Raw genomic sequence first — 27,505 nt, 5'->3', positions numbered from 1 at the left:
CTGGTGATAAAGATGCTCACAGACTTGACAGATATCCTTAAGTATGGCAAACGCATAAGGGAAGAAGTGAAAGCTATGATATATGAAACAAAGGGAAGTCCACACAAAACCAATGATGAAGGAACAGAAACCAGGGTTCAAATCAATGACTTAGAAGATAAGAAAGAAAAAAACAGTCAACCAGTACAGAATGAAGAAACAAGAATTGAAAAAAATGAGGAGAGACTTAGGAACCTCTGGGACAATTTAAAACATGCCAACATCCGAACCATAGGGGTGCCAGAAGGAGAAGAAAAAGAGCAAGAAATTGAAAACTTACGTGAGAAAATAATGAAGGAAAACTTCCCAAATTTTGTGAAGGAAATAGACATACAAGTCCAGGAAGCACAGAGAGTCCCAAACAAGCTAGACCCAAAGAGGACCACACCATGACTAATCATAATTAAAATGCCAAAGGTGAAAGATAAAGAGAAAACCTTAAAAGCAGAAAGAGAAAAGCAGAGAGTTACCTACAAAAGGGTGTCTATTAGGCTTTCAGCTGATTTCTCAAGAGATGCTTTGCAGGCCAGAAGGGACTGGCAAGAAGTATTTAAGGTGCTGAAAAGCAAGGTCTTACAACCAAGATTACTCTATCCAGCAAAGCTGTCATTTAGAATGGAAGGGCAGATAAAGTGCTTCCCAGACAAGGTAAAGCTTAAGGAACTCATCATCACCAAACTATTATTATATGAAATGTCAAAGGAACTTACTTAAGAAAAAGAAGATCAAAATTATGAACATTAAAATGACAACAAACTCACAACTATCAACAATTGAATCTAAAAAATAAAAACAGAATCCAACTAAGCAAACCAAAATAGGAATAGAATCATAGGTATGGGAATCATTTGGAGGGTTATCAGCTGGGAGGGGGAAGGGGGAGAAATGGGGAAATGGTGCAAAGGTTAAGAAGCCTAATTGGTTGGTACAAAATGGACATAAGGAAGCTATGAATAATATAGGAAAGGGTAGAGCCAAAGAATTTATATGCATGACCCATGGACATGAACTAAGAGGGGTGGGATTGCTGGAGCAAAGGGCGGTACTGGGCAGAGGGGGGAAAAAAATTGCAGTACTGTAACAACATAATCAATAAAATGTACTAAAAAAAATCAAATAGCAAATTGACTTTGTAGTACTTCACATAGTATATTATGAAATTCACTTAAATGAATTGAACAAGTGTGTAGTGCAATGCCAAGAATGCAATAAGTCGCATATTGTTGTTATTCCCATTTTCAGGATAAGTCATTGTGGCTCTAAGAGGTGACCTAATTTGCCTAACAGTACATGTCTTAGTGACCTAGGAGGCTTCCAATTAATATTGTTCAACTTCAAATGTGGAAATAAATTTAAAATATTGCATTCAATGAACTTGGCTAAATAATGCACAGTAAATTTTAATTATTACTAATATTAAAACAACACACAAGATATCCTATTACCCTAAATAGACACGAGATTTCTAAAGGCTAGTTACTATTGAACGAATTTAGTTCAAATTCCTTATCTGGCTCTAATTTACAGCTGACTCTTTAACAACTTGGGGTTTGGGGCATCGAACTCCTGTGCAGTCGAAAATTCTCATATAATTATCCCTCAGCAGGGAGTTTACCTTTGAACAACTCGGGTTTTAAATGCATGAGTCAACTGAACTGCAGTTGATTGAAAACCCTTGTTGCCCAAGAGTCAAATTGTAACGGAATAAAAACTTTATACTACTCTGATTTATCATGAAATGGAATTAAAATAAGATGTACTAAAAAACTGATTAAAAAGAATTCACATACTGACAGTTTCTTTGTAAGCATATTGCAAACGCCAGAAGTTCCAGTTCCTGCTTGTACAAGAAATGGCCTTGACCACAACTTCATGTGATGCAGATCAACCTACTGCAGGAATTCGGCTGACATTGACCCGTTCCAGGATGCTGACATTAAAGATCCATATCCGGGCCACCAAGGGCACTGCCAGCACGTCCGCAGCGTCTCCCCCTCATTTCTTTGTTCTTGTCCTCTCTCTTCTTATAAAAACCCCTGCCTGCACTGAGATGTTAAGATGGGCTTTTAGACGAGTCCCCTATCTTCCAGGTGGCTAGCACCTGAATAAAACTACTTTCCTTTACATTAGCACTTGTTTTCCAATATTCGCTTCTGAAGGAGCAGGTAGCAGGACCTCGGTCTCTGTTAAAAATAGTTGCCTCCTACTCCCTCCCACAACATGTCTCTCAGCAACCCTATGTATACCCTTCAATTATATTCAAAATTGTTATTTTCTGAAACAAAAAATTGTGTGAAGATTGGCATTGTCTTACATTTTTGCCAATTTTCTTAGTGTTTGATATGAGACACCTAGATTCTCATGTTCTGGAAAGTTCTATTGAACACTCCTGAGACGATGAGAATTAAAAAGGCAAATACCTTCCTACATTTACAAAAATGTTATTGAGCTTGCAGATCCCTGGACACTATTTTGGCAACCCACTGGGTTAGTATGTTATAGTCCGTTAACGACCGAGACTTCTAGATAGTCTGGAACTGACGTTTTTCTCTATCCAGTAATTACAGGTACAATACCGGTAGCTCTACCCTCCAGGATGATAAAGACTTTATCCAGCTAGTTGACGGTTATAATTCCTACACCGATTTAGAGCACAATAAGCACCAAGAGAGCGATGACCTAGCAGTAGCGTGGGTCTCATAAAATCTGATGCGGCCTAGGGTGGCAGGTACCTGGGGCAACTCAGGAAACTGGAGAAAACACCAACTGGGTCAGGACCACTCGCCTGAGTCGCAAGTTTAAGAAGTTATCTAAAAACTCCGTAATCAAGATAAATGACTTTTAAAGGCAATACTTTAAAAATTTGAAAATTCGAATTGGTAAGCTGCGGCCTGCTGGCGGCTTTTTCTAAATAAAATTTTACTAATGATTTTCGGAAAGCTTTACAAACCGTCGCTCAAATCATTCAAAGGGCTAGCTCAAGCACTTGGGCGCGCAACCCGGCAATTAGCACCAAAGGGCTGACGGGAAAAGGGGTGCAGATACTAGAACTCTCCTTGCCCCTCAGTCAACTTTCACCTCGCAACCGCCCTTCTCTCCACCCATTCCACCCGGTCGTCTCTGATTGGCTGGGCTGTCGCACGTTCGTGCTGCTATTGGCCTGGAGTCCATAGGCGTGGACTCAGAGAGACTTATCTGTGCCCACCCCCACCTCGGGAGCGTTAGTGCACGGCGTTGGCGGTTGGAGGCGGTTGTGAGGAGATTTTCATCTGGCGCGGTGCGGCACCGCTGTAGGTACGTGGCGGGCCTACGCGAGCCCGGGGGGAAGGGGGCAGCGTTTGGACGGCGCAGCTGTTTCGCGGGGGCCGCGAGCATCTCTGAGGGCCGGCCGAGAACTCGGCGCGCCGCGCGAGCTGAGGGAGGTGTGGCGGGGCGGGCGGAAAGGCGTCCGCTGAGGTACTGGCGTCAGGAGCTGGTCGGAAAGAGGCCCGCAAAGGTGCGTCTACACCGCTTTCCGGGACGGCCACGGGTTAAGTAGTACTGGTGTGTGGCTCTGGGTGTAGCGGTCCGTCGTGGGAGTTGGGGCAGCGGAGGACCTTCGCCGCAGGGTTTTCTACTTGAGTAATTATAGTTTTTGGCTGCACCGGACTACTTTGTCGCGCTAATGGATGAACTGTAGCCCCCAGTCCCAGTTTTTGTAATCGCTTACCCAGTTTTCTTGGGTTGCTTTAATCAGTTAGCTGAAGAATCTGGTGCCAGGACAGCTGGCTGGATTTCACCAGGTGGCGGGGAGGCGTTACTTGTTATATGTTGTTAGGAACTAGGCACTAGATTTTAAGGAATAATATAAAATTATGAGCAGTGTGCCAAAATGCCTTTGTTAATGAAGGAACCTGGAACACAACCATGTAATATGCACCTGTTGAGCTGCCCAGTAAAGGGAAATTATAATTTAACGATGAAAGCTGGGCACAAAGATGGTCTTTCTTTAACATAGAAGTTTGTATTTATAAATTGGGTGGGTGGGGGATCAAAGAGACCGTTTCCTTATCGCCCCTCACACACCTACTTACCCCAATTTTGGCAAGTTGAAGAATGTGTCCAGTACAGAGGAAGCCATTCTTCCACTTTGTCTCTCGGAAACCTTGCTATACGTACATGGAAAACTGACTTCCAATATTCCATGTTAGTATGTTGAGGATGAAGTTTCTAATGTAAGCCAGCACAGCTGGCTTGCTTTAGAACAAGCTAGTTTTTCTGCTGATTATGTTGTTTGGTAGTGGTGGTGGCTGTGATGGTGGTTTTGGCTTATACACAACAAATTTATTTCTCACAGTTTTGGAGACTGGGAAGTCCAAGATAAGGCGCCAGCAGATTTGGTACCTGGTGAGAGCCTGCTTTCTAATTCCTGACAAGCTAGTGTTCACTGCTGAAAACTTAGGTGTGGTCAAGATCTAGAAAAAGATCATTGTATTGAATGATTCATTAGAAGAATTATATCACATCCACTTAGACTGATTTTTCTATATTGGGATCTAATACTCTTTGATTATGATTCTGTCATATTCCCATGTGGCCAACAAACGACCTGCAATGTAACTATTTGCAAAACAAATGGGGAAGAACATTCAAGATACATAATTTATATCATGGGAAAACTTGAAAATGCAAAAATCAGGCATCTGAATGAAGTACTAATTACACTGAATTCAGCTTTTGTGATTTATGCTGCCTTAGTTTATCCTTCAATTCAGTTTTTACAAATGCTGAATCTGACCCTAATCAAATTCATCAACTTACCTTATCGAACCCTGTACTTTACCTCAGCCTTCAATTCCACTGTACTTCTCTGCTACTTAATATGTTTAGGCCCTGGCTGGTGTGGCTCAGTGGACTGAGCGCCGGCCTGCAAACCAATGCATTGCTGGTTCAATTCCCAGTCAGGGCACATGCCTGGGTTGCAGGCCAGGTGCCCAGTTGGGGACGTGCGAAACGCAAGCACACATTGATATTTCTCTCCTTCTCTTTCTCCCTCCCCTCCCCGCTGTCTAAAAATAAATAAATAAAATCTTTTAAAAAATACTTTTTTAATTCTGGTATGAAAATACAGCATCATTACTGCATATTTGCCTGTGCATATCATATATTTCTCTTATAGTTGGTATGTACAGATGTATTTCATTTGATGTAATCAAATTTTAAGTAATATACTGGATAGTTAAAAATGAAAATGAACTTTATAACTTGAAATGCACAAGAGTGTTAGTTCTCATTAAAGTGAGTGAAATTATATTGGGTTGGCCGAAAAGTGCCTTACGTTTTTTCCATATAATGGCTGTAATAGTACTTATAATGGCTGTAGTAGTACTTAGTTGTCTTTAACTTCATTTGAAACAATTTTTTAGATTTTATAATGACATCTGTCATATCAGCATGCATTAAAAAAAATCAAAATTGGTGAATTTTGTGCAGCCATTTTAATAGTGAAAATAGAAGAAAATGCACAAAATTTTCAGCGTATTATGCTTTATTTCAGAAAAGCTAAAAATGCAATTGAAATGCAAAAAATGATTTGCGCAGTATGTGAAGAAGGTGCTGTGACTGATCGAATGTGTCAAAAGTGGTTTGTGAAGTTTCTTGGTACTATTTGATTGACATTTTGGCCAAAATTCTTTGCTGTGGGGTTGTCTTATGCATTGGAAGATGTTTAGCAGCACCCCTGGCCTCTACCCACTCACTAGAAGCCAATAGCGGCAGATAGTGGACATACTAAAAATATCCAAATCAATAAAGTTATTGGTGAAAATGAAAGATGTGTCTTTTATGGAAAAAAATGTAACAGTTTTTGACCAACCCAATATTAATTATAAAATACGAAAAGCCATGCCCTAGCTGGTGTGGGTCAGTTGGTTGGAGCATTGTCCCATAGTGCCTAAGGTTTCAAGTTTGATTCCTGGTCAGGGCACATGCCCAGGTTGCGGATTAGATCCTGCCAAGGTGTGTAGGAGAAGGCAGCCAATGGATTTTTTTCTCACGCTCTCTCCCTTCTCCTCTCTAAAATCAGCGAAAACATCACAGGAGAGGACAAAACATAAATAAAAAGAGCCATATTCTTCTGTCTTATATTCTTAAATCATTTAAATACTTATTCTTTTATTTGAGGCTTTATTAAACTTTAACCCCTACCTTTAAAGTGCATCACTATAGACTCAGGTAACTTCTTAACTCTCTTCAGCTTTACCAGTATAAGTAGGACAGGAAGATTGTAGTCAGGCAATAGCTAGGAGGAATAACCGACATTCTTTGGGTAGGGCAGATAATTGGATATAATTTGAATTTTTGAACTCTTGGTTAAATTTCTAAGGATTAAGGGATGCTTATATACAGATCTTTTTAAACTTAATCATTAGTTATGAGGTGTTTCTGGAAAAAGTCCAGCCATTGTTAATGTAATGAGAATGGTTTGTGTGACATTGATGTAACCTGGCAGCCAAGAAGAGTGGACTGGAATGTGCATGCATGAACAATGACTTCACTGTACGCATTGAGGAAGCATGTGTACTGTGTGGCCATCCATTCAAAATGACAGTGAGTGGAGCAACAAATCTGCATCAAATTTTGCCTTAAGCTTGAAAATGCCTCTGGAAACTTTTTGGATGATTCAGAAGACTTTTGGGGACAATGCAATTAGTGCAGCGCAAATAAAAGTGTGGCATAAATGCTTCAAAGATATTCAAGGATCTGTTGAAAGTGATTCACATTCTGAAAGGCCTGCAACAAGTAGAACACCTGAGAATGCTGAACGTGTATGAGCTGCAAACAACAAAGATTGGTATCTGACAGTGTGAGATCTAGAATCTGATATGGGAATCCAAAAAAGTACTGTGTCTGAGATTTTGGAACAGGATCTTCGCATGAAATGTGTCATGGCAAAGTTCATTCTGCAGCTTCTGCTGCCAGAGCAGAAGGAACATCGTGCTGCAGTTGCTAATGACACTGGGAGAACTGTGTGAGGTCCCAAGGTGCTAACTTTGAAGGGGACTGAAGCGTCATTGTCCTGTGTATAATGTTTCTTGTATCTTTAATACGTGTCTCTCTTTTTCATATTACAGGGATGGATACTTTCTGGACAGACCTTGTACATACAGATACTGTATGTACCTACTAAATGTGGTGCCATAAATGTACCTTTGAGGTGTATAGTGTAGCTGATATGAAACAGCTTATGGAATGGCTACAGCAAAAGTTGCTAGGCTTTTTCTGGTACTCTTTAATATGGAAAGAATAATACCTGGGTGGCTTTCCAGAAGTTCATATTTTATGTTGAGTATTCATTTAAGCAGCATTTTAAAAAGTTATATGAAAGGCATCTCACTTAGAATAAAAATAAGACACATCTCTTTTCTCAAAGTTCATGACTAAAATATATATACTTGTGATGGGAAATTCAAATAAGGAAGTAGTTCTCTTGGATAAACACTTTCTTGAAGAAGTGACCTGGAAACTTGACCTTGAAGGAGCAGGAGAAATGGAGGAAATGTTGATATATGGCAGTTCTAATGAATTTGAAAAAAAATGGATTGGTTTATAGGAAATTTGGAGATAACATTTGATAGCTTCAGGAAAAACTATCTTGTAAGAAAGATAATGCAATCATAGTTTAGTTATATAGAGAATATTTGCCTATAATAATTTAAGTATTGGTTTAACTATACAGATGTGGTAGAAAGGAGTACAGGGTGTAGAAAAGAGCTAAATCCTCTGTAGTAATTTTATAATGGTTAAAATTTGAAACCCAAGGAATACAGGTATGAACATTAGTTAAAACAAATTATTTTAATTATTTAAAAGTGATTACAAAAACCAAAATAAAAAAATTAAAAAAAAAAAAAAGTGATTACAACTAGGTTTTAAGGGTTGCCGACAAGGAACTACTTTATTTCATTATGAGCATTTTATGTTGCTTTATTGTATGCTATTGATATAAAAATTTAAAGGTAATAGTCCACTAGTTTATAAAGAACTAAGGATTAGATCGCGCTCATAATGAGATTGTCTCTCAACTCAAATTGGGCAAGTTTTGTCACTTTGTTGACCACTGTATACCCCTTAAGGTAAACCTTTTCTCTTACTACCTTATCTGATTTGTATGTGTGTTAGATTTCAGTCTTAACCCTCTTAGTGCCAACGGCGCTGTGAATGATGCTGACAAGTTTTCCCAAAAGTGCCAGTGTTGCTCCCAGCAACTCTTTTTTCGATGGCTATAAATGTAAATAACAATGGAATAATTTGTATATTATGTTTTGTTCTCTTTTTTTTGTACCTCAGGTTATATATTGATATAATTTTTTCTCATGTTGATCCAAATTTCAAATTATGCATGGCACTCGAATGGTTAAGATGATGCATTCATAATCTACCTTAGATTCATGATTTCTTTAAGGTTTTACTTTTTAGAAAAATAACATTAAAAAAATAGGTTCAATGGATTTTTTTTAAAACTAACAAGAATTGCCCTTTATTTAGTGTTTATAATGTATTAATGTACTATCTGAGCAAGAAACATTACTAGAGATAGAGACATTTTGTAATGAGGAAACCCCATCCACCACCAGGAATAGAATAAACTCAATTATGTACTCATAGCTTCAAACTATATAAGAACAAAAACCCAGTGATTGAATTAAAATAAGTAGACCAATCAACAGTCATAGTGGGCCACCCTTAACATTCCTGTTTAATAGGTGGAAGATTGTGAACAGCACAACTAAGAAATTTGATCTAGTTGTCATTGGCATAAACTGTATCCATGTTAGAATACATGTTCTGTTCAAGTACATAGAGCTTTTGGAAAATGACCACAAAGCTAGCTTCAAAAAATTACAAGATTGAAATCATTCAGAGGACATTCTGATTACAGTGGAATTAAGCTAATTTTCAGCAACAAAAATGTAACTAGGAAATCTGCAATTACCTGGAAATTAATGTATTTCTAAACCTACAGATGATAGAAGAAGTCACAATGGATTTTGAACCATGGTAATTACAGTAGAGTTTATCAAAATTTGTGGGATTCAACTACAGCAGGTCTTAGAGGAAAATTTATACTTTAAATGTAAAATTAGAAAAAAGGACTGAAAATTAAATATCTTGAGTTTTCATCTCAAGCTGGAACAAGAACAACAAATGAAGCCCAATGAAAATGGAATTATAATATTAACAGAAAATGATAAAATGGAACAGTACGTACAGTAGGAAGTAAGCAAAGCCAGAAGTCAGTGCTTTGAAAGTGTTTGAGTAAATGGGTAAATTTATAGTAATAATGATCAAGAAAGACTCATCAATAATAAAAAGAGCATTACAGATTTGCATACATTACAAATATTAGAGAATATTATGAAAAACTTCATAAATTTGTATTCCTATGGAAAAATTTGAAATTATGGTGAAATGAGAAAACAACTAAAATGAACAGTAAGTTATACAGAAAATACAAATGGTCGTGTATCTATATATTTTTTAATCCTCACCCAAGGATTAAAAGAGAGAGGAAGGAAGAGAGAGAGAGACAGATGTCGATATGAGAGAAACATCAATCGGTTGCCTCTTGCGTATGACTCAAACGGGTTGAGCCTGTAACCTTTTTTTTTGCTGTATTGGACGACACTCCAACCAACCAGGGCTGTCCTGAATCTTTTTTTTGTTTTTAATCCTCACCTGAGGACACACTTGCTGAACTTAGAGAGAGGGGAAGGCTGGGGGTGGGGGAGAGAGAGAGAAAGAGAGAGACAGACAGAAACATCTTCCTGAGAACATCAGTCAGTTGCCTCTCCCATGAACCCCAAGACTGAAACGGCAACACAGACCTGTTCCTTGACCGGGAACTGAACCCATGACCTTCCTGTGTATGGAACCACAATCTAACCAACTGAGCCACACTGGCCAGGGCCAGTCTCTATCTGTTTTTAAAAACTCAATTATAATTGAAGACCTTTATCACTAAGTTAACCCCAAACCCAGATGGCATTATGGTGAATTAATTTCTAACATTTAAGGAAGAAATACTACCATTTGCAAACACAAATTCTTTGGAGGATAAAGTCTTTCCAGTTTTATGAGGTCAGCAAACGTTGGTATCAATACTTGATAAGGGAATTTTACAGACCTTCTCTTTCATAACATCAATACAAAAATCCTAAACAAAACGTTAGCAAATAGAATGCAGGAATATGGGGGGTGGGGGGTGGTGGAAGGCATATCATGACTAAGTGAGGTTTAGTCCAGAAGTAAGCTAGATTTAATATTTTAAAAGATATTACAGTCATGAGTGTAACAGTGAGGTACATTTTGAGAAATGCATTCTTAGATGATTTTGTGATTGTGCAAACATAAAGTGCATTTACATAAACCTAGATGGCATACCCTACTACACACCTCCCCTATATGGTAAATCTTATTGTTCATAGGCTACAAACCTGTACCGCATATTACTGTGCTGAATACTGTAGACAGTTATAACACTGATTAATTATTTGTATATCTAAACATAGAAAAGATACAGTAAAAAATATAGTATGAAAGATAAAAGATTGTATACCTGTGTAGAGCATTTACCATGAATGGAGCGTGTGGGACTTGAAGTCACTGGGTGATTTAGTGAGTCAGTGGTAAATGAATGTGATGGCCTAGGATTTTACATTGTACTGCTTACTGTAGACTTTATGAACACTATATACTTAGGCTATACTAAATTTATTTAAAATTTTTAAAAATAATAAATTAACCTTAGTACACTGTAATTTTATAAACTAATTTTTTAAACTTTGACTCATAACAACAGTTTAAAACAAATACATTGTACAGCTGTACAAAATCTTTTTATATTCTTAACAAGCTTTTTTGTTTTTAAACATTTTAAAACTTTAAAACTTTGTTAAAAACAAAGACATAAACACACAAATTAAAGTAGGCAGACACAGGAACAGGATCATCAACATCACTGTCTCTTGCCTCCTCATCTTGTCCTCATGGGGGATCTTCAGGGGCAATAACATGCATGGAGTTGTCATTTCTTATGATAACAATGCCTTCTTGTGGAACACTTCTAAAGGACCTGCCTGAAGCTCTTATAAGGAGGTGTTAATCTTCAGTAATATGTCCATAGTGGTTTGCTTGGTTTGTTAATTTTTTCATCATAGGTTTGCTTGTGAGCAGATAATGCACCATTTTTCTCTATTACTTAAAACTTTTCATTGTTAAGAGTTCATGTTTTTAAATTTTTATGTCGCTTATTGAGGTATGCCAAAACTCCTGTTACACACGTCAGTATGAATTTTCTTAGGGGTTCTGTTTCTTTTCCTACAGTTAACTTTTCTTGAACTATGCATCCCTGTTCGAGTTCCAACAACTCTTAATTATTTCCTTAGGAACTACCAGTAAGAACTCAGTCATCCTCATCCACCATCTAGTTCAGATTGTTTGCCATCTCAGTCATAGTATTGTTGATTTTTTTTCAACATCAACTCTTTTTTGGCAAATTCTTTTAAGTCACAGACAAAACTCTTGAGTGTCTTTCAGATATCATTCATATACTCACTCCTTGGTAACATCACCACAAACCCAACAAGCAGGTTCCATGCTGTAGTCATAAATGTTGTAATCTTTCCAGAATTGCATCAGTGTCTTCCTCAGTTGCAAGAAAAACCTGGGCAAAGGTCCTCCTCAGGTAGTAGGCCTTAAAAGCTGTTATGACTCCCTGATTTATTTGTTGGATCAAAAGATGGTGTTTAAAGGGAGAAATGCCACTTTGCTGTTGGGATGAAGGTCATCAATAGAAGGAGGATGTTTGGGAGCATTATCAACAATAAGCAAAATCTTAAAAGGTCTGTTATTCTTCAAAAAGTTCTCTATTTTGCTGACATAGCAATTTACAGTTCAGTAGGGCATCTTACAAGAGGAGCTGGGTCATCCATGACTTCTAACTGCTCCTGGGACAACCTGGCAGTATATGCTTACTGGTATACTTGAAGGCCAGGGATTCTCAACTGTGGCAGATCAAAAAGGGCTTATTTGTTGCCTGCAGCATTGCCCCCAGGCAAGTCTTTTTCCTGTCCTTAAAACCCTTGAAACTTGACATTGAGTTGGCATCTCTATGGATGACAATCTTGTCAGGCATCCATTTCCAGAATAGGGAGTTTTCATCCATATGAATATTTGCTGTGGCAAGTAATTTTCCTTCCTAATCAGCTTATCTAAAGTTTCCAAAAATTCATCAGCTGCCTTCACATCAGCACTTAAAACCTGGCACTTTCATATTATGTGATCAATAACGATTCTTGAATTGTTTAAAATACCCAGAGATAGCAGTAAAATCAGCATCATAATATGGGTCCAGCTTTTTCCTTTAACGTTGCAAACTTTGCTTTAGCCATGATTGTCATGGTGCTGAGAGTTACACACTTCTATGTCTCATCTTCAATATAGGCCGTTAGAAGTTTCTCTATGTCTTATATAGGCTTTTCTCAAGTTTTTGTTTCATTGCGTTCAGTGAAGTAGATCCTTTCAACAGCTTCCATCTCTGTTCTTGTTGTTCAAGATCATACCTGAAGGGCAAGCAATAACCATGACTGATTTTGCACCTTCTTAGTCTTTAAATTTTGTTTCCAGGCCAGTCATTGGATGTGGCCTCCTACTGGCCACATTAGGAGTGGATTTTGTATGCTTTTAGAGGTGAACAAAACAACTTGAGATTAAAGCAAGCACAAGAGAAATGATGCAATGAAGAGATGCAGGAACCACTATCTGTATGAGACTGCTGCCAGTGCACCACACCATAATATTCTATAGCAAACCTTTTTTTTTATAAGTAGAAAGATTTTACTCTAAAATAATTTTTTTTAAGTATAGTATAGATCTACTGCTAACATTTAGTAGCATCATCAAGTACTATATTGTGGGGTTCCTAGACCCACAGGACCCTTGGTGTAGAAAGAATGACCCAGAGACCATTTGCCTGGGGAGAGAAGGGGGAGCACCTCTTAGAGGAGAATGCTCCTGAGCTCTTTCTCTTGAGAAGCTTTATTGCATACGTTGCGTGCAAAGGTAGGACACTCCCAAATAGCAAACATGTTGAGGTTACCGTAGCTGCTGTCCAGGGTAAATAGTTTACAAAGGTCAGGTGGTTCTTACCTATTACACAAACTTCTTAGGCCTCTGGGTACATTGTTCTTGTTCCCTATCTTGAGGCAGGGGACTGCTTGAGGCTGTTTTCAGCCAAGGATGAATGCCTCTGTGTGCAGGGCATGTTGTTCAAGTGTCACAGCCTTTGATACCATTGTAGGCTGCTCTCTACATCTTCCCCTTCTTTGTTGATAGCCTGAGTAACTGTGTGAGGCCAGTGAAGCCAGCTACTTGTTTTTCTCAAATATGGTCATATTGAAACAGTTTGCACAGACATAGCAATACACAGAGGACAACAGTTATTAAAATGCACCCAACCACCCCATAATCCAGATTTGTAAATTCAGTCCTTTAAACCAGGTTTGAGGATTGAGCCACTGCAGGTTCTCCTGCAGAGTCTGGAAGACTTTCTGTTTGGTCAGCTGTTCAATGTCCTGGAGCTGCTGTTGGAGCTGAAACTTCAGCTGGTCTACTTGCCCCTCAAGGTTTGTGGAGAAGACCCCTCACAGATTGCGTTGGACCTCCTCCCAGGAATGCTGGCTTGCCTTCCATTTGAGGGGGGGTGACACACAGTCTGAAGAATCTGGGATTGCAGGTTAGCTGCTGCCAGGTGACCAAGGCATCTTGCCACTTACCTAGCCATATAACCACCAATTCAACAGCTGAGAGCTGGACAAGAATATCTTGATCTGTTCTCGTCTGTTATATCATCTCTTGAGTAGTATTGGTAAGCAGGGCTTCAACGGTGTAGGCAGTCTCTTAAGGACGCAGTAAGAGCTGTGGCCGCAGTCACCACTGTTGCTGCTATTATAATGGCAGATACAATGCAAGCAATAAGAGTTCCTAAGAAGCAATGTACATGCACCTGGGACAAAGCGCAATTAATGGCAGCAAGTCCTCCAAGATCTTCCCATTCCTGGGTTACGTTAACAGCAACCACAATTCAGTCTGTCTCCTGACCACATAGACAGTGGTCAGGTTAAACTGGGTAACATTTTGCCAAGTGAGGCTACTGGCATATATGGATCCTGGGGAAAGAGTGAGGTTATATAGCCGGGAAATGTTATGATACCTTAGGTGGGGGACCCTGGGATCAGCTAGAAGCAGATAAGGACAAGAGGTGCAGACCATAACCCAGGTGCTATCATTTGTAGTAAGTATAGTGGAACAGTGCCTTTTGAACAGTTATATCATGCATGGCCTATGGTGTGGTCTGTGAAAGGGAGTCCTAGGCGCCAAGTGTTACTGTGCCAAGGGCTGGTGTGGTTCAGGGAGATAATTCAGATGAGAGGGGTCCCAACCCTGTCTACTGACCATCTGAGGCCATTATAGGTCTCATTGGACTGGGCAAGGCTGTTACTACTGGCTGCCCTGTGCCCCAGTTCTGTGCTAAGGGATACTGGGCAGGCTTCCTTACATGGGTCCTATCCCTCAGCAGAGTGGCCAGGCTACAATGCCTAGGTCTCCAGGCCTGATCTCACACCGAGGGAAGGGTGGTGGGGCAGTGCTTGCCCCTTCGGTAGTTAGGTTCAACCCCACCCCAATTAGGGACAGACTAGCTGAAGCGTTTACTCAATTCACAGCATAGGAATACCACTGCAGCATGGGGGGCAAGCATAGGGTCTCTGGCATAGTGGAAAAGCAGGTGGGTAAATGCCCAGAGAGTAAGGAAAAGTAAGGTAATATTGTCAGGAACAGATAGCCAGTGATGCCTCTCCTCTAGAGGCCCACTGAGGGGAGCCATACTGCACCCATCCAATCGGTATTAGTGAATAGTGGAAGCTTCGAGTGCTACCAGATGTGCAACCTAAATCCTGGTGGATCTAGAATGTGACCCCAATACATATGATGGGGTTTGGAGGCTATGCCTATGACCCCAAGACAGGCAAACAGAGTAACTAGGAGCAATACTTTAGTGGAGTTGGAAGATACTACCGTCCGGTAAGCTAGGAATCTGTTCCCTGGGGTATCTTCAGTCCCTGTATTCCAGAGAATGGTCTTGGCCTCCTGGTTGATCTTCTTCAGGCTCTCCCAAGTTACTGCGGAAGGTGTGCCTCTGTTGTCACCTCGTCTTTGACCCTGGTGTCGATTGCAGTCTCAGCGGTGCCCATCATTCATCTCTATTCTCCTCATCTGCTGCGTTACCTCCTCTATCCCTTTGGCCGTCCGTCCTGTTGGGGAGGTCCCATCAGAACAGAGGTGGCAGTTCGGCCATGATATGGTTTTACTCATTTTGCGGGCAGCCACAGAGGACCTGTAGGAGTGGAGATACAAGCATACCCTTTCCCCCAAGTTAATAAATCACCAATCCCTCCCATTTTCCTTCTCCTTGAGGGTCCCGGTCCTCCGGCCCATGGCAGCAAAAGTGTCACTCAATGGCCAAGATGAGGGAACTATCACAGTTTAAAAAATAATATGTATATGTTGCTAGCATAGTGAGGTTCTTAGGAAAAATCTTTTAAGGTTTTTAAATGTTTGATGGGCCCACTTAATGATGGCCTGGCCCGTAGGATTGTAAGGGATACCTCTTTTATGCTTTACGTCCCATCTCAATAGGAACTCTTGGGTGGACTGGGCAACGTAGCCTGGTCATTGTCAGTTTAATTTGCTGAGGACGCCCGAGGTAGCTAAAGGTCTTGAGCCAGTGGGTCTGAATATGCTTTGTTGACTCTTCCACAAGAGCGGAAGTGTGGAGGGCCCCAGAGTAAGTGTTCACGGAAATGTGAACATATTTCAGTCTCCCCCAAAAAGGGTAATGTGTAACATTTGTTTGCTAAATCTGGTGAGGGGACAACCCTCATGGGTTGACTCCTATATTGGGGGGTGCCCTGCCGACAGCCTGACAGTCTGTGCATTCTTTGATAAATTGTTTTGAGAGCTCAGGAGACTGTACTCATGGTGGAGCACATGGCTATTCTGCTGATAGAATTGATGTGAGGCAATTGCCCGTTGAAATGTAGTTATAGTGCTAATTAAGGCATCAGCTCAGTTGTTGCCCTTGACCATAGGGCCGGGGAGGCCTGTGTGGAAGCATATATGGGTGGTGAATAGGCTATCCTCCCTCTTATCTAAAAGGCTTTGTAAGGACAGGAACAGACTGAGGAGTTGAGGATCAATGGACCCCTTGATGAGGGCCGGTCTAAATGAATAATGGTATACAATAGTCCCTTTCTATATCGCGGTTCACTTATCGCAGCCTCACTGTATCACGGGATTTTTAAAAATATTATATTTAATTATCGCTGATTTTTCATTATATCGCAGGATTTGGCGATACTGTATACGTATGTTGTTAAAGTTATGTAGGTTTAAGAGTGTAGAATATGTTTAAGAACATAAGTAGTGTTTATAAAAGTGGAAAAGGTTAATAAGGGACTGGGAATGGTTTATAAGTGTATGGGAAGGGTTTATAAAGTCTTAAAATATATGTAACTACAGAAATAAATGTAAGGTTTCTACTTCGCGGATTTTCACCTATGGAGGAGAGAGGTCTAGATTGTAATACCCGTGATAAGTGAGGGAATACTATATACTGTATACCCAGAATCACAAACTAAGTTTAGGGGTTCACAGGGCCATTGCTGCAATACCATGATGGCCCCAGCCAGCTCTGCCCACTGGGTAGAATGTTCACAGGTTACACAGTGTTTCCGCTCTTGGCCTTCCTGCCAGGTGATAGCTGCCTTGCCTGCTTTTCCTGATTCATCTATGAATATTGTTTGAGCCCTGAATATTGGCATCTGACTCAATTTTTCCTTTACTCATATATTGAGCATAGAAATATTTTGTAGGAGCTTATCCAAGGGTAGAGCAAGCTCGATTTTTCCTACATAATCAGCTATGGCACATTGGAATTCTAAGGACTGACTGAGCAGCTGCTGTAGGTAAAGTTGTGTAAGAGGACCATGGGGAACATGGATAACAGCCAGGTCATGACTGGTGAGCTGCTGAGCCCTTTCACAGCCTTTCAAAATCAGATGGCCAAGAGTGGTAAGATAGGTAGTAATTGTGCGTTGGGGCTGATGTGAGAGGAATAACCACTCGATCATGCTAAATGTGTCTGTAGTTGTCCTGATAATCCCATAAGGGTACATAGAGTTGGGAAGCAAAATAGTCTGACAGGATGCTGCAGATTAATTTTCTCAAGCTGGCAGTTGTGAATGTGGTGATTTACTAGGTTTAGTTCTTCAAGGGCCTGCTACTGAGAGGACTTGTGGCAACTCCCCTTTTAAGGTATTGAAAAGGTGGGTAAGTTGATAGGTAGTGATGCCTACACTAGGGCATAACCAATTAATTGTTCCTAATAACTGCTGGAGACTGTTAAGAGTTAATGGTTCATGGGGGGGGGGCTGTAATTTCCAATATTTGAGATTGAACAGTGCATCTAGAGAGAATATATCCTAAGTATTTCCAGGGCTGTGATTTGGCATCTTGCTTATTACCCATGTTGCTATGTTTTTTCAAATTATAATCATAAGTTTTATATTATGCCATATATTATACTTCAAAAGCCATATTGAAGGAAAGAATTTAATTTTTCTTTAATTGTTATAATAAAATAACTTTAATGCAATTGAACTTTTTTGCTTAATTGCATCAAAGAACACTGCTTACAAAAGAAGAGTGTATTTACTGTATGTCGTGAAATTTTCAGCAAATTATCATGAATAATAATGTTTTTATAGACATTTTTCATAAACTCTGCATTTCTCAGCAAAATAGCCTGGCATTTCTCACACGAATTTTAGCAATTACACATGGCACTCAAAGGGTTAAGCAGGGCTGGCAGGGTGTAAGGTTGGTGACATTCTACCTGGCCATCAGGGCCATAACACTCAAGCGACCACGCACTTCGTTGACCACGCACTTCGCCGACCATGCGCTTCGTTGCGGCTGAGCAAGACCTCCTATACCCACTATGGATATCTCAGCCTCTACAAGAGGCCACTCGGGGGGCCAGAATTGGCTAGAAATGACTGAAATATCCACCCCCGTATCTAGTAAGCTGTGAAAAGTCTAATCTTTTATCTCAACTTCTTCTTATACAGGCTTTCTCAGTTTCATTGATGTAGCCCAAAATATAGACTGGTTATCTGTGTTTCCAAAGCCCTTTTTCTCCTCTAGTCCTATTTTGAGTCCCTGGAATCTTATATGGCAACAAAAGGAGTTGTGCTGTGTGAGTACCGGGGGTTATTATGTGGTACCCAGATGCTTGTAGCATAACTTTGATTACTCGCTCATAGTTTGAGTCAGTGACACCAGTTGTACTAGGATGCCTTTCATTGTGATGCTAGATCTTTCTAATATTAATCCTACCGTTCCTTTGGGTTGGGATCCCTGCAGACCATAGGGGCAAATGAATTATGTGATCTCGTTCCTTAAAGACGAGTTCCTGGGAAATGACCAGGTTCAGTCCTGCACTCTCTGTTGTAGCAGCTCGGAGGTGTGAGACATGGCACCTTCCTGGGCCCAAAACTGCTGGTTGTTTACTCCCATTGGGCCCCTGTTCAGGGTGCTGGAGTGTGTGCCCCTCCTCCCGTTTCCCTGCTGAGGTATGGAATGCCCATCTTTATCAAACTTAGACTGGCACTGATTTGCCCAATGCTGGCCTTTCCCGCATTTGGGACAGGGCTGGTTGGGAACCTTTTGCCTTTTTAGGATGGTGGGTGCTGATCGGCACTCCTGCTGTATGTGCTGAAGCTTTCCACATCAGAAGCATTTCATACCTTCTTTTATGGCAGCAGCAAGTATGGCCGCCTTGTGCTTCTCAGTTCGTACATTTTGTCATGCCTTCAGGTACTGCCTTACAGTCGCAACTGAGGACTTAATGGGCGCCATGGCTGCCTTACAGTTGTTGGCATTCTCATAAGCTACTTGGAGCATTAAGGTCTTCACTGCCTCATCACTTTCAACCTGCCTCTGAATGGCCTGCTGTAATCTATCGATAAAATCCATATAAGACTCTGTTGTTCCCTGGCATATGTTTACAAAAGACCTAGGATTGGGTCTGTTTACTTCCAGGACTAGCCTCCATGCTTTCTGTGCTACCTTGGGGCACTGGGTGAACAATTAGGGATCTTGCCGGGCTTGGACGCGTGGTTGATTATACTGTCCTTAACCCATTAACATTTCCATTCCTGTCGGGACCTGATTATCGAGGTTTTCCATGGCCTGCCTGCTGCACCTATCCGTATACTCAGTGATCCAGATACAAAATTGAGCTGGAGTGAGCATGGATTTTATTAAAGTTTTCCAATCCAGGGAGTCATGTGGTAACTTCCCGCTATTGATGATAGGACACCTAGGGTAAAGGGCTATTGTAGGCTGTTCTCCTTAACGCTTTTTCCAAAATTTCTTGTGTATGGTATAAGGCAGCGGGTTATGCGTTGTCTGGCCTCCTGTGCCAGCTATGACTGGGAAAGCCAGTAAAGCTTCCCAGTCCCTGTCTGAGTAGCTTAGCTTCCCTTGTGTATTTTTCCATGGCAGTCGGCAGACTAGCTGCCAGGGCCGGGGGAGTCCATTGAGGCTCTCCCGGATCCCACAGTGGAAGAGGAGCCAAGGGAGCTGATCGCTCGGCGGGGATTGCAGCACCCTGGACAACCCCTTCTCCCTCTTCTATTTTCATCATGGCTGTGGCTCCTTCTAAGACTGAGACTCCCTCTTTCTCCCCTTTCTTTTCTGATTTTAGGGAGTCTTGGACCACAGTGGTATGCAGGGGGGGCAGAGAGATGTCCAAACTAAGATCCATGTGAGTGTGTGTGTGTGTGTGTGTGTGTGTGTATATATATATTTAAGTATATTTTATTGATTATGTTGTTAAAGTAGTCCCAATTTCTTTCCCCTTTGCTCCCCTCCACCCAGTACCCACCTTCACTCCAGCAATCTCACCCCCCTTAGTTCATGTCCATGGGTTGTGCATGTAAGTTCTTTGGCTTCCTATATTATTCTTAACTTCCCCCTGTCTATTTTGTGCCAATCAATTATGCTTCTTAATCCCTGCACCATTTCCCTATTTCTCCCCTTCCTCCCGCCCCCAGCTGATAACCCTTCAAACATCCTCATGCCTATGATTCTGTTCCTATTCTGGTTTGCTTGATTGGATTTTGTTTTTATTTTTTTAGATTCAGTTGTTGATAGTTGTGAGTTTGTTGTCATTTTAATGTTCATAATTTTGACCTTCTTAAGTGAGTCCCTTTGACATTTCATATAATAATGACTTGGTGATAATGAACTTCTTTAGATGCAGAATTCAAACGCTGGTGACAAAGCTGCTCACAGGCTTGAAAGGTATGCTTGAGTATGGCAAACGCATAAGGGAAGAAGTGAAGGCTATGCTAAGTGAAACGAAGGAAAATCCACACAAAACCAGTGGTGAAGGAAAGGAAACCAGGGTTCAAATCAATGATTTGGATCATAAGAAGAAAACAGTCAACCACTGCAGAATGAGGAAACAACCTCTGGGACAACTTTAAACGTGCCAACATCCGAATCATAGGGGTCCCAGAAGGAGAAGAGGAAGAGCAAGGAATTGAAAGCTTAAATGAAAAAGTAATGAAGGAAAACTTCCCTAATTTGGTGAAGGAAACAGACATATAAGTCCAGGAAGCACAGAGAGTCCCAAACAAGCTAGACCCACTAAGGACCACACCAAGACACATTGTAATTAAAATGCCAAAGGTGAAAGATAAAGAGGGAATCTTAAAAGCAGCAAGAGAAAAAGAGAGTTATCTACAACTACAAAGGGGTCCTTATAAGACTCTCAGCTGATTTCTCAAAAGAAACTTTGCAGGTAAAAGGGACTGGCAAGAAGTATTCAAAGTGATGAAAAGCAAGGACCTACAACCAAGATTACTCTATCCAGCAAAGCTATCATTTAGGATAGAAGGGTAGATGAAGTGCTTCCCAGACAAGGTAAAGCTAGAAGAGTTCATTATCCCCAAGCCAATATTGTATGAAATGTTAAAGCAGTGGTTCTCAACCTTCCTAATGCTGTGACCCTTTAATAGAGTTCCTCATGTTGTGGTGATCCCCAACCATAAAATTATTTTTGTTGCTATTTCATAGCTAATTTTGCTACTATTATGAATCGTAATGTAAATATCTGATATGCAGGGTGTATTTTCATTGTTACAAATTGAACATAATTAAAGCATAGTGATTAATCACAAAAACAATATGTAATTATATATGTGTTTTCCGATGGTCTTAGGTGACCCCTGTGAAAGGGTCGTTCGACGCCCAAAGGGGTCGCGACCCACAGTTTGAGAACTGCTGTGTTAAAGGAACTGATTTAAGAAAAAGATCATAACTATGAACACAAAAATGACAACAAACTCACAACTATCAACAACTGAGTCTAAAAGAAATAAAAACAAAATCCAACTAAGCAAATCAGAATAGGAACAGAATCATAGGTATAGGGATCTTTTTGGAGTATTATCAAGTGGGAAATGGAAATGGGAGAAATGGGGAAATGGTGCAGGGATTAAGAAGCATAATTGATTGGTACAAAATAGGGGTAAGTCAAGAAAAATATAGGAAAGGGTGAAGCCAAATAACTTATATACACGACCCATGGACATGAACTAAGGGCAGTGGAATTGTTGGGGGAAGGGGGATACTGAGCAAAGTGGAGCAAAGGGGGAAAAAATTGGGACTATTGGAACAACATAATCAATAAAATATACTTAAAAAAAAATTGTTCCCCTGTGTTATACATCATGACCAAGTGGGATTTATCCCACGATGCAGGGTTGGTTTTACATTGAAAAATAATGTATCATATCAACAGAACAGAGAACAAAGCCATATGGTCATGTTAGTAGGTGGTGAGAAAGCATTTTCTGTTAAAATTCAATGTTCTTTCATTATAAAAACATTCAAGAAAACAGCTATAGTTTGGAAATATCTTAAGCTGATAAAGGACATTTATAAAAATTTCACAGCTAATGGTTAAAGACCAAAAGTTTTCCCCTAAACCAAGTACAAGACAAAGGATGGTCTACTTCTACCATTTAAATTCTACATTGAAAAAGACAATTATGCAAGCATATGAAACAGAAGGCACCAAGATTAGAATGGAAATAATAAGATTATTTACAAATGGCACAATTTTGTATGTAGAAAATGCTAAGGAAGCTACCAAAAAACAAATAAAACTATTTACAGATTAGAAACACAGTCAATGATGTTGCAAGGCACAAGATCAATCTTCTACTGTATTTTCATATAGTTGTGAGAAACAATCCAAAAAATAAAATTTTATTTACAAAATAATCGAAGTTCAATATTTAAAACTACAAAATATTGTTGAAAGAAAGTGAAGATCTAAATAAATGGAAAGACATCACGTGTTCATGGATCAGAATACTTGACTCAATTAAGGTAGCAATGTTCCCTAAATTAATCTACAAATTCAATACAATTCTTTTCTAAGTCCCATCTGACTTTTTTTTTTTTGCAGAAATTGTTAATCTGATCCTAAAATTTGTGTATATATATATATATATATACACACAATATATATATATATATATATACACAAGAAACTCATAATAGCAAAAACAATCCTGAAAAAGAACAAAACTAGAGAATTCATACATCTTGAATTCAAATCTTACCAGAAAGCTACACGAATCAAGAATGTGGTATTGTAACCAGGCAGCACGGTGTCCAGCTGCTTGTTGCTATGTATTTGTGTAATATGAAGATTTGGGGGGGAGGAAAAAGGTTTCTGTTAGTAGGGTTTTTTATTTGATGGGACTGGGAGTATTTCTGCTTTGTATCAACTGAGCTGACCTTTTTCACAAAGCACAGAAACAAAGTTACCCCCAGAAAGGTTAATGTCCGAATCCATGTTTATAAGTTCCCCATTATTATTTATTTGTAGTCCAAGGTTGTTTTTTGAACAGGTCTACATTTCTTTAGCTTTACACACACCCCCCTCGCTGTCAGAGTTGTCATTGTTTTGTAACACATCTTTCTTGAGATCTGGGGAATACTGCCATATCACTCCTGACGGTCATGTAGGGGAAGCTTCATTTGTGAGGAATGCTCAGCTTATGTCTTCCTGTACTCTTTTTAGGGAGAGAGAGTGGAAGACACCCAGGACCCATGTGCCAGGCTGCGCTGGGTTGTAGTGTTCCGAGGGCTAGAGCCTGGATAGGTATGCATCCCAGCCTTGCCTCTGGGAACGTGCTTCCAACCATGCAGGGCCTAAGTCCCAAGTGGTCCCGGCACCTGCTGCTACTGCCCGTGGGAGGCAAAGCAAGAACCCAAGAAGCCAAAAGACTTAAGAGAACAAGAGAGTGAGCTTCTACCTGTCCTTTGTTTAAAAGTCCTTTCCCAGAATCCCATGTGCTCTGGAAGCCAGTTGGGGGAGTGTCTAGCTTTTTAACTAATAAGGGCCAGTGTGGCCCATGTTTGCCTTTGCCGCTCTTCTGGTTGTCTTGTTCCATAAGGGAATAAAGTCTACAGTCGTACATGCTCTGTACAAGCTCCCTTTTGTGAAGTCAGGAGCTGCCTGACTGCCTTGGACCATTTCTTTTTTGGTAGCTCCTCCCATCATAGGGAGGGCAAGCCACTTTTAATTTTCAACTCCCTCTTGGGATTTTCTCTCTGTTTCCTGCCTTCTCCAGTGATTTGGCCTGACCACTTTGCTATGTACAGTACTGGCATAAGAACAAACCTATATATGAGTGGGGTGAAATTGAGAATGCAGAAATAAACCTTCACATTTTGGTCCATTTTCTTTTAACAAGATTTCCAAAAACAATTCAGTGGGGCGAAGGAATGTCCTTTTTAAATGGTGCTGGAACAACTGTATGTCCACATGCAAGAGTACCATCAAGAAATTGAGAAGACAACCACTGAATGGAATTAAAAGTGTACAGGTCATATCAGATAAGGGACTTAAGTCTAGAATACACTCAAACCTGGGTTCTCAAACATCTCAGTTCTGAAAAAATTCAATTCTCAACCAGTTTGTTCATGGAAAAAATGTCCGAATCCAACAAATCTTCAGTTTTTGATTCTCTACCCAACAACCCTTTCATACTGATACTTGTATGATCAGTCACACATCTCTCAGGTGACAAACAAGATATGGTTTTTGAAAAAAACGCTTCTCCAACAATTCTTCTGAAACAAATTAAGTTTGAAAACCGAGGTTTCATGTGTGTGTTTGGGGGTGGTGATGTGGATTTATTTTATTTATTTAAAAAGCCCTTAAAAGTCAATTAGAAAAGGACAACCCAATTTTAAAGTGGGCAAATGATTTGTATAGACATTTCTCCAAAGAAGATATACAGGCGGCCAATAAGAACATGTAAAGGTACTCAACATCATCAGCCATGAGGTACCACATCACTCACACCAAAGTGGCTATACTAAAAAAGATGAGTGTTAATGAAGAGATGATAAATTGGATTCCTTAAAAACTTCTGTAATGGGTGTGAATTGGTCCACACCCTTTAGAAAACAATCTGTTCCTCAAAAAGTTAAATGATAGGGTTACCATGTGGCTCAGCAATTCTGTCCTTAGGCATATACTGAAATAAAAACATAGGTCCACTAAAAAATATATACATCAATGTTTATAGTAGCGTTATTTATAACAGGTATATTTGGTTGTATAGCAGAATGTATTATATCCAAAGATATTCTTGGAAGTAAATATAATATAAAAGTAAGCTAAAATCTGGGATATAAAATTCTAAATTCAATGAAAAAAAGACATTAAAAGGGGTAATGATGAGAGGAAGGAAATTTGTTTTAGATAAGGCATTCTCAAGTAATATTTTCCCTCTTCACCTCAATGGTTAATGAAACGTGGTTGAAGAATGCTTTTAGAAAATTTTAATATACTAGAATACATGGAATTGTAAAGCATGTGTAGACCTTATAAAGGGATATTTTAATATTAAAATAATATGGAGATAACATAACAACAAATAAAACAAAAAGCAACAAAGTTTAAAAGTCAGAAGGCATAAAACCAAATGTAAATTAAGGCTTTAATATGCCACTTACAATAAATATAACTGGATTAAATTGTGTTAAAAGACAGATTCCTTAAATTATTTTCAAGAAATTTTAAAAGAAGCATATAAAACAAAATTTTGGGATGGACAGTAATATATTCAGCAGGAATTATATCATCAAATAAAATACAATGAAAAGTACAAATTAGATTATACTTCAATTTTAACAGGATACTATCAATTATACATCTGAGAAAAAAATGAAGTTCCTTCCTCTCCATATATATGGTAAGAACAATTCTAGATGTATTAAGACTTAAATTATAAATGGCAAGTCTTTAAAACTTGAGAAAGTATAGATGACTTATCTTTCCAACTTTGTGTTACAGGACAGCACTATGATTTATACAATTTCTGTGAAATATGGCTTATTTGAAAGCAAAGGATTCAAGCTAGTTAAAGAGGAAGTCTGGTTATGCCAAGGATTCCCACATTAGACTAAGTTGTTGCTTTTTTTTGGTCTCCTAGTAATTAATTACATTTTACTCAGTCTCTCCCCAACATGTAAACTATCCCTTCACCTTTTAGGCAGTTACCAGTAACTTCCCAGGACCTTCTACTGGTAGTTTTACTTTTCCCCAAACATTTTAATACACAGGTTTTCCAGGTGAAGTACCTCTCCTCAGCATGCTTTGTCAACTAACAAGTTGCAAACTGTTCTGACCAATTATCTCGTGTTGTTTATAACCTCTGAGCAAGAATAGAATAATTCATTCTGAGCAAGTATTCTATTATAGGCATACCTAATTTTGTTGTGCTTTACTTTATTGTGAAGGTTTTTGGAAAACCTGCATCAAAGAACTCAATGAGCACCATTTTCCAACAGTATTTGCTTACTTTGTGTCTGCCATAGTTTGGTAATTCTCATCATACTTCAGATTTTTTCCTTATTATGTTTGGTATAGTGATCTGTGATCTTTGATGTTGCTGTTGTAATTGCTTTAGGTGCACCATGAACCGCATCCATGTAAGATCACGAACTTAATTGATAAATGTGTGTTCTTGTAACAGTGGGGAATTACAATCCACCCTACCATTCTTTTGACATTGCATCTCTAAATACTGATTCAGACTAATATGTAGTTTATAAATAAACAGATTGTTTGTATAAGAGTTCTAGGAACTGACTTTAAAAGATACAGACTCTGACCTTCAGTCATCCCAGCTCTGGAAGATTTGCTGGCCTTCAGCCATAAAACCAGGATAACAAAAACCAGACCATTGTTTGACCAATTTTGAGGTCCTTATCAGAAGGGACTGTGGTAGTCTGCATGTGAAGAAGTTTTTAACCCCTCCCTATGATCTCTCTATCCTGCTTTCCTTCTCCCTTCTTATAAAAACCTCTGCTTGCACTGAGATGTTGAGATGGGCTTTGAGACATGAGTCACCCATGTTCTCAGATTGCTAGCATCTGAAAAAACCACTTTCCTTTTTACCAGCACCTGTCTCACAAATTTGGCTTTCTTTTTGACAGGCAGCTGAACCTGCATTCAGTTACATTCTGATTGCTCCACTGACCATCTGTTCTCTTGTCTCTCTCCCTCTATTCAGTCTTCCCTATTTCCTGAGACACAACAATATTGAAATTAGGCCAGTTAACAACACTACAATGGCCTTGAAGTGTTCTAGTGAAAGAAAAGTGTCATGGTCCTCACTTTAAATCAAAACCTATAAATGATTAAGCTTAGTGAAGAGGCTTATCAAAAGCCAAGATAGAGTGAAAGCTAGGCATCTTGAGCCAAACACCCAAATTATGAATGCAAATAAAAATATTCTTGAAGGAAATTAAGTGCAACTTTAGTGAACACAGGAATAATAGGAAAGCAGAACAACGTTATTGCTGATATGGAGAAAGTTTTTGTGTTCTGGATAGAAGATCAAACCAGCCACAATGTTCCCTCAAGCCAAAGAGTAATGCAGAGCAAGACCCCGACTCTCTTCAATTCTCTGAAAGCTGAGAGAGATGAGGAAGCTGCAGAAGAAAAGTTTGAAGCTAGCAAAGTAAATTGAAAACCTTCTGGAAAGCATTTACCATTTAGGATGCTATTATAAACATTTATAATTAATGTGAAGAGATCAAAATAAAAACATTAACAGGAGTTTGGGAGAGTTGACCCTAGGCCTCCTGGATGACTTTGAGTGGCTCAAGACTTCAGTTTGAAGAAGTAACTATAGATGTGGAAATAGCAAGGAAACTAGGATTAGAAATGGAGCCTGAGGATGACTGGATTGCTGCAATTTCATGA

The 27,505-nt window shown here is 39.5% G+C and overlaps 1 protein-coding gene across 1 annotated transcript in view; it reads left to right on the top strand.

The window, feature by feature from the left end:
* Positions 1 to 3,275: 3,275 nt before the first annotated feature.
* The window catches only part of ATF7IP2 (activating transcription factor 7 interacting protein 2), a 94,803-nt gene continuing 70,573 nt past the window's right edge, over positions 3,276 to 27,505 (top strand). The window contains exon 1 of the mRNA XM_090277022.1: positions 3,276 to 3,333. The gene's annotated coding sequence lies outside the window, so the exon portion shown is untranslated. The remainder of the gene's footprint in view (positions 3,334 to 27,505) is intronic.

This window comes from Furipterus horrens, unplaced genomic scaffold (genome assembly GCF_987537825.1).
Source record: "Furipterus horrens unplaced genomic scaffold, mFurHor1.1.pri manual_scaffold_5, whole genome shotgun sequence".
Classification (NCBI taxonomy): Eukaryota; Metazoa; Chordata; class Mammalia; order Chiroptera; family Furipteridae; genus Furipterus; species Furipterus horrens.
The sequence above is the reverse complement of the archived record's forward strand: the minus strand, read 5'-3'. Positions and strand labels throughout refer to the sequence as shown.